We start from the raw sequence: 13,186 nt of genomic DNA, 5'->3' as shown, positions 1-13,186 counted from the left end.
GCAGTGTGGGCAAGTTAAAAATAAAGTGCATGGTTAAGCTATTTAAAAATACATAAAATATTATTGTATTGAAATAAGTAAGAATTATATATTGAAGTCAAAGGTATTTACTTTATTTTGAAATAATTTTAGTGTCTTTAGCTTGTTGTGTTCTTTTGTTATTTAAAATTTCACCAGTGCCTTTATTAGTGTTTATTTGCACAAATATTTCATTTTCAGCTAAAGTTTTAGTTGGGTTCCTCACCGATCTTCCCATTGTGACCTATATTTTGTTATTAGTCAAAGTTTTACGATTCTTAAGTGTTAATAACAGGTGCCATTTTCTGCCACTAAGTATGTTTTGCGACAGTTTTCTGATAGCGTCACTCTGATAAATTATTGTGGTATGTTATATATACTCACATCTAACATACGACATTATTTTGTCCAGACGACAATATGCAAATGTAAACTTTTGTGTGTGTTTGTAGTTTTGTTATTGTTATGTATGCAAGATCTTTTAGTAACTTTAATTTCATTATTTAATCCTATTAAACGTGGTATTTGCGATAGACACATCTTACCACTTTTCCCCCCACATCTACTTACTTTTATTATGCATGCCGTGAAAATGGGTGGTTGTGGGTCGGTATAAAGGTATGACCTGCGCCAATTTTATGAAAAAATAATTCTCGCATATTCGTAAAGCCGTGACCAAAGTTTCACCTTGATATCTCTACTGGAAGTATTTTTGGCAACCAACCCCATATAAGACCGACCACTGTGCAATCACGCAGGATGTTGCGCTTGTAAAGATAAATAAACTTCGGGCTTGGCAGTTGAAGTTTATTTCGCCTTGCTCATTCACATCTAAAATTTCGCACCCTTAGCCAAATCGGATGTCTAATTCTTCTTCTTATGCTTTACTTGCGACAAAAGTTGGTAGATGGCTACTTTTTCATGTCAGATGGCGCTATTGTCGATCGATCTCTCATTCTCCAAAAAACTACGTGCAATCTACTCATAATACATACGATTATGTTAAACGCATCTTTATGAAAACCCGCTTATGTGACGGGGCATTTACTGTTGGCGTAGGCAAACACACAGCGACTTGAGCACGCATTTGCAACGAGTTTTTTACTTTGCTAAATATATTCACATACATATTTTCAGCACACATATAAACGTATGTATGTATGTATTGAAGGCATGCATATGTTAATGCAAGTAATTTAGTAGCCCGCATGTGGCGCATTGCAGCCACATCCGTTGTCGTTACCATTAAGGTTACCACCATTACTGTTACCACTACAGCTAAAAAAAAAAACGGCATATGTCTTGTTCGCTATATATGCATAGCTCTTTCCTTTGCAGCTAAAAATATTATATGAAAATTTCTTATTGTTTTTGAAGCTAGATAGCTGTGTTTTGGAGCCTGAGGTTACACTACTACATTTAGGTTTCTAGATTACCCTCAGCAATATCAGAGCTATAAAAAATAGGTACTGCTGATGTGTAAACAAAACGTAAATTTGATGTGGGAAAAACGGTTCGATAACAGTTTTTATCGATCAGTCATCGGTTTTCTATACATAGGTGTATTATCGACGAGGCATAGACAAGTTATCGAAGTATCGAAAATATTCTCTCGATAACAAAGCTTACCTAGGAGTTATCGTTTCTTTGTCGAAGCGTTATAGTTTTTTCGTTGAATAATAATTATAATTATGTCTCGTTTATTTATCGCAATGTCAACGCTACGTTATCAAACAGTTTTTGATTTGCTATCAAAAGCTGTCGGTTTGTTATAAAATTGTTATCAATTTGTTGTCGGCTTATTATAGATTTGTTATCAAAAAGTTGTCGATTATTTGCCGAAAAGTTATCGATGTCTTATCAGAAATTTTACGACTTAAATGTAAAAGTTATCGGTTTGAAAGTGCTATCAAATCGCTATAAATTTGTTATCGGCGTCAACATAAAGCTATGGATTTGCCATTCCAAAGCTATCGATATATTAAAGAAAAGTTATCGATTTCTTGGCTGAGTGTTACGAATTTGTTATCGGCATATTATCATTGTCTAATCGGCGTATCATCTAAATATTCGATACAAGTAAGGCGTCAATTGGTTGTTTAGGGTGGCTTGAAATGGCCGGTCCATGAAAACCTCACATAGAATGAATATGTCTGTTGAGTTTTCAAAAGTTTGCCCCTAGTTTTAGATTGATGAGCGCCAGATAAGAGAACATAAGATGTTCAAATTAAAGGATATGATAATAGAAAGCAGTGTCCTATGAAAATATCATGTTGAGCCTTTAGTCCTCTAATTTTAATTTTTATAGTAAGTTGTTTAGTCTAAGATGGTGAGACGTGGACATGAATCTCTATGCTTCGGAGACTCGCGTCTTTTCTGCTTGGTCGACCATGTGCAACTCTTTTTAACACTGATTGAACGTCTACGGTATGGCGTAAATTAATAAAACAACGGTGTACCTCTTGCTTTCAGTGTGCGTCATTGCGAAGCCAATGTAATTTTATTTTCAGACTAACTCGAATATTTCTGCTCGGTATTTGTTGTTGTTGTTGTAGCGATGAGGACACTCCCCGAAGGCCTTGGGGCGTTTTATCGACGTTGATGGTCCTTTGCCGGATGCAGATCCGGTACGTTCCGGTAACAAACGCCATAAAAGTACTAGCCCGACCATCTCGGGAACGATCTGGTATGACCACATGCAACCTTCTGGCCATACCGCCCTCCCACCTCCTAGATCCATCAGGAGTTCGGGGTCAGCAGAGCCTCGGCTGGTAATGGAACAGGATTCGCCACGGGTAGGTGCGATGGACAATTGGGTTGGAGAAGCTATATATTACGCTGGAAACGTCTTGAGAGGGTTGCGTTATACAACCTCTTGAATCAATTGGGTATTTTAGTCACCACTTATGATAGGCATATCTAGCACTGGTATATACTAAGCGCCCTAACCAACTGAGGTATCTGTTCGGTACTCCACACTATGTAGTATGTAACTCTGAACAAATAAATATATTTTCGTACATAATTATTATCGTCTCAGCACGTCATGTCTGTGGTTTGTTCACACAAAGCTCAACCAAGAATGCATTGGCATTTTTTTTAGCCTAGTTTTGACATTTCTCGCATGCGCTTTGTTTAAGTTAGAAACTCAAGTTGAGACAATTTGTTGGTTGTAATTTTTATTTCAATTTTATTTTCGTTTTCATTTTCTCTTTGCACTTCCCATTTGCTTAGTCACAAGCTGACACATTTCTTCGATTTTGATTTACTTCTTTATTCCATGCTGAGTTTGATCATATTCTAGCCTTTGTAATGGAAACTGCTTTTATTGTTTTCTTAACCTTTTGACCCTACATGTTACATTATGCAGTGTTGTACAGTTTAATTTTGTTCAGGAAGTTATGTGTCGTGAGTTTTAATTTGTATGAATATTACGTTGCTATCTTATTTTCATATCTAATTCATTTAAAGGTTCTGAAGTAAATCTAACTCAATTTGTTGATATGTTTTGAATGACATCGCACAGAGCTTTACAATTATTTATGTATAAAACATGCTGCATTAAAAAAAGGCATATCATTTCTAAGGAAAAAATCAAATAAAATGCACAGTATAAAGTGGAAGCTTATAACTTTCACATAAAAGAAATTTTTTGCCGAAGAGTATTTCTGACTTAACTAGGTTAGGTTGAACTGGCCAGTCCATGAGGACCCCACATAGACTGAAAGAGTGCGTAGTATTACCAAAAGTTTGTTTTAACGGTCAAACTGATAACCCCTATCAAAAACCAGGACCTATGTTATAAAATAACTACGTCCTCTTGGCAAATACTAAAAGCTTCCCAAGACTTAAGCCACTTGCTGCTTCTAGACCTGACCGCTGTATCACTCCTAATAGCTGTAGTCTTAGCCTGGCAAGCGCAGAGCATGAGCACAGAACGTGCTCGATCGTTTCCTCCTCCAAACCGCACTTCCTACATCTGCTTTCACTGACCAAGCCTAATTTAAAGGCATGTGACGCCAGAAGGCAGTGTCCAGTCAGAATACCCGTCATGAGTCTACAGTCTTCTCCTTTTAATAATAGTAGCAACTTTGTTAGTCTAAGGTTGTAAGACCTACACATATTCTTCGATACTTTACAGCCCCCCTGACTTAACTAAATACGGGCCATAGTAATAGCTGGTTGGTTGATTTGTTGCCCGGCCATAGAGACAGGGCTAAGGTAGCTCGCAAAGTGCCATTTTGATACATTTTCTCCTGCAATTAATTACTAAATTGTTGTTTGTTTATTTAACAATTTCGGAAATATTTTAACAACGAGGACGGTCAAAGACAGCTGCTTTGATTATACCTTGTAAATCTCTACAAAGCATTTTCTACCACGAGTGGGATTCGAACCCGCACTCTTGCTATAGTTGAAATGATACAAACACATTCAGCTGCACGATGCCTTAGTTGTTGTAAACGCATCCCAAGAGCCTTCCTTCGGAAATTTATTTTTTGCACAGTACATATGTATTATGTTATCATGTGTCAAATCCATGCTTTTTGTTGTTGGTGGTTGGTGGTAGATGGTTGATCATATCATATCCCCCTTATACTGGGCGGAAGACCAGCAGATGGAGAAGATACTTGTTTTTTTGCAGTCGTCTTGGCACACCTCCTACTCGTTGTTGTTGTTGTTGTTGTAGCTATAAGGTTGCTCCCCGAATGCTTTGGGGAGTGTTATCGATGTGATGGTCCTTTGCCGGATACAGATCCGGTAACACAGCACCATTAAGGAGCTAGCCCGACCATCTCGGGAACGATTTATATGGCCACATTAAACTTCCAGGCCATTCCTCCCTCCCCACCCCCAAGTTCCATGAGGAGCTTGGAGTCGCCAGAGCCTCGTCTGTTAGTGAAACAGTATTCGCCGCGGATAGGTGAGGTTGACAATTGGGTTTGGAGAATCTGTTTCTCGCAATTTCTTTTTTGAGTCATAAGCCACCTTTTCATAGACCGGGTCACATATTATGTTATGTTTTGTTTTTTATGTTATGTTAATTAATGTAAGGTTATGTTATGCTACTTATGTTATGTTAATTAATGTAATGTTATGTTATGCTATTTTATGATATGTTATATTAAGTTGTTTTGTTGCGTTATGTTATGCTAACGTTAATGTATGGAAGTCCATATTTATCACGCTTTATGCCGTTACAGTGTAAAGTTATGTGAACAAAATTTATTGAAAACAAGTAAGGAAGGCTAAGTTCGGGTGTAATCAAACATTATATAATCAGCGTTGGAGACAAATTTGTCTTTTTCTTGGATACATACAAATGGTAATACTAAAAGGTGGAGTAACTTGACTTTGCTATCTTTCTTCAGCTATCAATTAGTTTTATTTGAATATTTTTTTTAAATATGAAAATTTGGTTATACACATGAAATATTTTCGAAGCGCTCTTAATTGTGTGTCCGATGAGAGTTCGAAATTGTAGAGCAAGGGTGACGTTTTTTGGAACGGTTTTCATTCATCCTTTGTCAAATAAGGGAAAACTACCATGTAGGAAAATGAACATAGGTTAACCCTTGAATGTGTTAGTACGATATGGGTATCAAATTAAAGGTATTAATGAGGGTTTTAAAAGGGAGTGGTGGTAGTTGCATATGTGAAGGCGTTTTCGAGATATTGACCAAAATGTGGACCAGGGTGACCCAGAACATCAACTATCGGGTACCGCTTATTTATTTATATATGTAATACCAAGAACAGTATTCCTGCCATGATTACAATGGCTTTTGGTTTCGCCCTGCAGAACTTTTTCATTTTCTTCTACTTAATATGGTAGGTGTCACACCCATTTTACAAAGTTTTTTCTAAAGTTATATTTTGCGTCAAAATCCCAATCCAACCACCATGTTTCATCCCTTTTTTCGTCTTTGGTATAGAATTATGACATTTTTTTAATTTTTCGAAATTTTCGATATCGAAAAAGTAGGCGTGCTCATAGTTGGATTTCGCCCACTTTTAATACCAAGATAAAGTGAGTTCAGGTAAGTACGTGAACTAAGTTTAGTACAGATATATCGTCGATTTTTGGTCAAGTTATTGTGTTAACGGCCGAGCGGAAAGCCAGACGGTCGAATGTGTATAAAAACTGGGCGTAGCTTCAACCGATTTCGCCCATTTTCACAGAAAACAATTATCGTCACAGAAGCTATGCCCTTACCAAATTTCATAACGATTGGTAAATTTTTGTTCTGCTGATGGCATTAAAAGTATTCTAGACAAATTAAATGAAAAAGGGCGGAACCAGGCCCATTTTGAAATTTTCTTTTATTTTTTGTATTTTGTTGCACCATAATATTACTGGGGTTAAATGTTGACACAATTTACTTACTTATAAGTAAAGATATTAAATTCTTTGTTATAATTTGACGTAAAGATTTTTTTTAAGTGGGCCCGTTCGTCATCCGATTTTGCTAATTTTTATTTAGCACACATACAGTAATAGGAGTAACGTTCCTGCCAAATTTCATCATGATATCTTCAATGACTGCCAAATTACAGCTTGCAAAACTTTTAAATTACCTTCTTTTAAAAGTGGGCGGTGCCACGCCCGTTGTCCAAAATTTTACTAGTTTTCTGTTTTGCGTCATAATTTCAGTCCACCTGCCAAGTTTCATCGCTTTATCCGTCTCTGGTAATGAATTATCGCACTTTTTCGGTTTTTCTAAATTTTCGATATCGAAAAAGTGGGCGTGGTTATAGTCCGATTTCGTTCATTTTAAACAGCGATCTGCGGTGAGTGCCAGGGAACTTACATACCAAATTTTATTAAGATACCTCAAAATTTACTCAAGTTATCGTGTTCAAGGACAGAGGGGCGGATGGACGGACGGACATGGCTAAATGAATTTCATTTTTCGTCCAGATCATTTTAATACATAGAAGTCTATATCTATCTCGATTAGTTTATGCCGTTACGGGGTACCGTTATGCGAACAAAATTAATATACTCTGTGAGCTCTGCTCAGCTAAGTATAAACATTTCTTTGGAAACCTTTTCAACTTTAGAGGAGGTCTTTTGGAACTTTTGTTTTTGTTCAGTCTATAAATCATATACATGTGTATGTACCAACCACCAGAAAACAGTTGTGCTTTCTTGTGGTTTGTGTTTAAGCAATTTGTTTTAAGTAATTGAAATTTGAAACCAGGAATGTTATTTATGTTTATAGCATTTCTGTGCCAACACACTCATACATACAAAACTAAGCACAGGTGATATTGATCTATTGATAAGACTATCAGATGAGCCAAAAAATATGATCAATCTTTAGTGGCATACAACAACAATGAAAATGTGCGCGTGTATGTCCCTACAACTTTGATCATCTGTACACATTTTTCAGTTTTTAATAATATTCTGCATAGGTAAATCGTATCTCATGCAACAAAGACTGAAATTAACCTTCAAAAACCAGCAGATGCGCCTATTTGACGTGTGCAATAAACATCTATGTTTACGGTTGCCCAACTGTGGTTTTGACATGACATTCAAAACCTGGTAGCAATTTCATAAAATTTCGAAAATATTTACTTTCGCCAATTTCTAAAAGCGAATGTAAAAAATGCTTCACATAAAAGGTCCCTAATTCAAAAAAATGAGGGTCTTGTACAAATATTTACACACAAATATGTCATAATTTTTGTATGTATGTGTGCATGTTTGCTACTAAAATAATCTATAAATGCAAATCTATTTTTGCTAGTCGCATTCTGCTTTGTTTGTTCAAAGCCAACATTCCAGCTGAGAATGATTTGAATTGATTTTCGATTTGGCTCTTTTCGCGGTTTAGAGTTTTTCTTTTTGCTACTTTTCTTTATTTCGGCAAAAACAATTGTTTATGTAAATACAATCACATGCTAACACAAAAAGGATATGTAAGCAAATTCAAAAACAATGAAAGCCCCTACTGAGCCATTTTGAGGTTAAGTGAGTCACACACAAAAAAGCGCGTGGAAGAACAAAATAAATAGCACTAGGCTACAGCAGTTTTGAATTCGAGGAATTTCGTAGTATTCAAAGACAAAACATAACGTAAGCCGCATAGTCGGGCAAGGGTCGGTTCGTACAGCAGTCCAGTTCCAGCCCACAGGTTTTCCTACCCAATCATTTGTTGTATGAGTTCTGCCTTCACTGAGGACATGACGAAGTACTTGTTGACATCCAGAAAGAATCGGCGCATTAGCGCCATGACAGCTACGTCAACTTTGATGAATATAAATTCGAGACGGTGAAGGATTTCGTCTCTATGAGAAACAGCATTGAAAGCAAAAATAATGTCAGTTTAGAAATCAAACAGAGAAAAACTCTTGCCAACAAATTCTACCTTGGACTGAGAATGTAATAATAAGTAAAATCCTCCCTAGACGAATAAAAAAACGCTCTACAAATAGTTGGTGTCGAGAGAAGATGAGGTGGTTCTTGAAGTGTTCGAAAGAAAAGTTCTCAGAAAGATCTATGGTTCAGTCCGTGACGCAACGGCGAGTATCGAAGGCAGTATAATGATAAGCTATATGAGCTTTACCCAGACATGATGATAAATCAACGAATAAAAAGCCAAAGGCTACGCTGGCTAGGTCATCTACACAAAATGCACGAAGATGCTTAGAAAGTATTTCAGTCGATACTGCAGTTTGGAAGCAGAAGAAGGGGGAGACCTCCACTGACTCAGGAGGAATGAACTTGAGCTCCATTCTTGCTCCCATTCGGCGTTAGTTATAGCAAATCAGGAATGTCTGGCGTGACTTGCTGCGTATCGGCCAATATGGCTTAGACGGTAATGCGCCAATTAATGATGAAGATTTATTTATCTTCGGTAGATAAAAGGTAGCTTTTCGTTGTATGAATTCCACCGATTTCTTTGAAACATTTTGAGCTGTAATCTTCTCCACTAAAAAATGGCCTCGTAAGGGATAAGCTAAGGGATATATCTCATATAATTCCCATCGTTTCAGGGAAATTCTTCGCTCCTGTGACTCAATTTGGTTTCGTTTTCTGCTGCGATACCCAGAACCCAAAGTAATGTTTGTGTAGTCACTAATTTGGGTTAGATAAAGTTAGATTGATTACATTATCGCAGGCCTTAGAGGAGAGGGTTTTTTGTGGTTTCAGCACCAACAACAGCAACAAAAACCTAGTTCTGCTCTCACTTATGCGGTGCGCATACACTTAAGACGTAAAATCCCCTTGGCGTAAGGATGTTGTTTGCAATATATCATTTTAAAGCTCTGTGGGCTCCATACTCAACCGATTTCTTAATTTTTTCCCAGTTTCCATATGTATACCGTAAGTTGAAAAGTGAAAAAAATTGTTTTAATAATGTTTCGATTTCAAAGGGATTTTGATGTGTCTGAATTATTTGTTTCGGAATTCTGTTATTTGAGATAACGTAAGTAGGGATTACGTTTTGCAGTATTTGCAGTTTTCTTAAGATATAGTCCCAATTAACTGAGTTGATGAGATCTTTCATGGTATTATTATTTATTTTCGTAAAATTACAGCAGTTTTTCAGCTCAATGAAATCATTGCATATTTTTATTGTTTGGAAGAAAATTTAAAAAATTTGTTGTACGGTGTTATTTTTACACATAGACGAAATAAAAATGTAGCGCATACTTGGTCACGCTTATTTGAGCTTTGCTAATATCCTTCGAGGCAGCATAGAAAACACACACAAAGCAAGCTGTGGACGTTGAAGTTCGCTTTTGCTTTGATTTTTATTTCGTTTTGTAAAAAAAAATAATAATTTTACCGTGGCTTAAGTTAAGCTTATTCAATTGTAAGTCGATTTTTTATTGCTTTTTTTAAATTTTTTAGCACATTTTTTTTATATTATATTATATGTATTTATGAGATTTTGTTGTAGAAAAAGCGTGTTAGTAGAAGAATTTATATTTTACAGTGCTATTTTTATTGCTAATTTTTTATAATTTTCAAAATATTGTTTTCCTTTCACTTTTGCATTTTTGCGATTTTTTGGAAAGTTTTTTTTTTTTTTAAACAAATTTTCTCTTGCAATTGACATTTTTATTTTATTTTTCTATTTTTCCCAGTATTACTCTTCACCACTTAAACAAAACTTAATACATATATTCTATGTAGTTATTTAATTCAAAATCACAAAACACTGTATTTGTGTTATTGCAGCACGACGCCGCCTCAACGTCTGACACACAAAACACGTAACACCGCAATGAGCTAACGACAACAAGGCAAGTCCACATTAGCTCAGGCCAATACGCCAAAATGTCTCTGCAGCCAGAGCAGCGGCGGTATAAAAGCAAAAGAGAAGCGAAATGAAAAACAGAAAACAGCGCAAAGCATAAAGCACGAAATACAACACAGCAAACCGCATGCTGACACACGTCAACAAACAAACACACACACACACATACTCTAAAATACATGCACATATATCAAACAAACAGCGGCACTCGGTCGCATCAATATGCATAACAGCACCAATACACTCTCAAAGGAAGCGGTCGCCCATAAGGCGGCCAAGTTAGCACGTTAGTCGGTTAGTGGAACTGAACTGCAGCAGCAGTGTGCACGTGCTTTTGAAAACGTGTTTTTTTTTTATTATTGGTTTAACGATTTTTTATTTGATTGCAGTGAGCGCGCATGCGCAAGCCATATGAATGAAGAGAATGTAGAATGCAAAATAGAGCGTATAAAAATAAAGGACAATAATGAAAACAAACTGAAACAGTAAAGAACGTAAAAGGAGAGCATGCAGAAAAGTGTGCTCAGAGCTTGGAGAGTGCAAGTGAGTGTCCCAAACGCGCCGGTTCGTATAGTTTTACTTAGTTTTATAATGTTTTGAATTCGCTGCAAACACAAAGTTGGTTTTGCTTTCATATACCCACTCGGTATTTCCGTATTTTAAATAATTATATAATTTCGTTCCAATTTCAATATTTTCGCATAAAAATCGATTATCAAAGAAAAGTTGAACGGAGTTTCGAAAACTTTTATTATTTCTTTTTTCTATTTTTAAAGCAAAAAGTCAATACTTAGTCAAACATTTTTAAAAAATCGTAAAGTTTTTTTTGCCAATTTTAAATCGGAAACCGAAACCAGTTTAGTGAATCCAAAAACCGAAAATATAAATTTCAAGTTTTTATCATTTTGGAATTTTTTTTGCAAAGATTTAATTAAAACCCAAAACATTGCAGCCATTAAATTTTAATGTTACAAGTTTTAAAATTTTAGAATATTTTTTTTTTTTCAAACTTTAAATTGAAAAACCGAAAACAATGCTTTGGAACATATTGAATTTACAAAAGTGACATCAGTTTAGAAAATAAGTTTTTTGTAAATTTCTTTTTTAAAACGAAACTATGTTGCAGCGAAATAAATTTAGCGTTTAAATTTTTAAGTTAAACATGCTTCGAAAATTTTGAATCATATTAATTTAAGTAAAAAAATCGAAAACTGTTTTGAAACACATTTGATTTTAGTAAAACCAGTTTTTTAGAAATCGAAAAATATTTTTATTGATATTAGAGAAAATGTTCAATCAAAAACTTCGTAAACCGTTTCAAAGTTCAACTCGAAAAATGATTTGTTTTTTTTTTCTCCAAAAACTACATTTTTTTTAATTTGATTGAAATAACCGAAAACAACACCGTACACTCTTTAAATTAAAGTCAACCAAGTTTAGAAAAATTTGTCATATTTTTGTTCAAATTTTAAATATTGTCCAAAAAAGGAAAACAATCTAAAACTCCGTGAAATTTTATTCAAATAAGCTTTTGAAATTTGACTTTTTGCAAATCTTACATCAAAATAACTTAAGCTCAGTTTTAAGGCCCATTCAATTTTATTCAAATTTTTAAAAATTTTGATTTTTTGCTTTCATTTTATTTCAAATAACCGAAAATAACATTTTGAAACCCTTTCATTTTAAAAAATTAATTTTAAAAAATTTTTAATTTCGAACCCCAATTAATTTCGAAAATTAAAATTTGTTTTTTTTTTTTTTGTGTCTTTAAAAATTTAAATCGTAAGAACAAAAAACAGATTAAGTGTTCATTAAGTTTTAGTTCAAATCTGAAAATTTAAATATTTTATTTTTTCATATCTTAATTCTAATTTTTTTAAATTTTAATCAAAAAATTGGAAACAGTGTTGCAACATAGTATTTCTACAAAACTTGAAAATATCTTTTTTCCAAAAAGCCGGATATCAGTTCAAAAGTCCATACAACTTTAATCAAATAAGTTTTGAAAATTTAGATTTTTATTCAAATCATGAATCCAAAAAACTATAAGTCCAGGTTTGAGCTCAGTATATTTCATTTAAAGTATCAAAAATATTTTTTTTTCACTTTAATTTAAAAGAAAAAAACAGCTTAAAAAAAGACTTTAGCAAACATATTTTCGAAAATATAAAATTTTTGTATTTTATATTAAAAAAGCAGTATTTTTTAAGCCCAGTAAATATAATTCAGACAAGTTTTCAACATTTTTTAGATTTGGTCAATAAACTAGAAAAGTAAGTATTGAATCAATTTAAATTTTTGTCAAATAAGTTTGAAAAAATATTTTTCTTCAAATCCTAAATCAAATTGTAAAGTCGAAATAAATTTCTTTAACCCACATTTTTTATTAAGTTTTAAATTAAAAGCAGAAAGTCCTTTAAATCTTAATCAAAAATTTTTTTTTGGAATTTCAAATTTAAATCTTAGTAAATTAAATTTGGAAAATAAAAAATTTTTTTTTTGAAATTCTAAATCCAAATCTCAAACCTCAGTTTTAAACCATTAAATTTGAGTAGATTAAAATTTGAAAATTTTCAAAAATTCAAAAGAAGTTTCGAAAATTTTTGATGTATTTTTTCAAAGTTGTAATCGAAAAATTTAAGCTCATTTAGTTTTACTCAAACCAGTTTTGAAATTTTTTTTTTTTTCAGTTTTAAATCATGAAGTCGAAAATAATGTTTGAACGCACATTAAATAAAAAAAGATATAAAAAGTTTTTTAAACTTCAAAAATGTACAGAAGCTAAATTTGAAATAAGATTTCTATTTAAAAATGTTGAAACTAAACCAAATTCAATAAATGCTTGAAACATGACAAATCCCACTGGGTTATAAATATGAGCCGAGGTA

General features: G+C 33.9%; 1 protein-coding gene across 4 annotated transcripts in view; it reads right to left on the bottom strand.

Moving 5' to 3' along the window:
• Hk (Hyperkinetic) overlaps positions 1-13,186 on the bottom strand; it is a 232,227-nt gene that overhangs the window by 153,909 nt on the left and 65,132 nt on the right. Inside the window, exon 1 of one of the 4 annotated variants that reach the window (XM_067785800.1) lies at positions 9,825-11,049. The exons of the other annotated variants lie outside the window; for them this stretch is intronic. The gene's annotated coding sequence lies outside the window, so the exon portion shown is untranslated. Of the gene's footprint in view, positions 1-9,824; positions 11,050-13,186 lie in introns of those variants that run through there. 4 annotated transcript variants of the gene reach the window in all.

This window comes from Eurosta solidaginis, chromosome 4 (genome assembly GCF_040869045.1).
Source record: "Eurosta solidaginis isolate ZX-2024a chromosome 4, ASM4086904v1, whole genome shotgun sequence".
Taxonomy (NCBI): Eukaryota; Metazoa; Arthropoda; class Insecta; order Diptera; family Tephritidae; genus Eurosta; species Eurosta solidaginis.
This window is presented reverse-complemented; position numbering and strand designations above follow the sequence as displayed.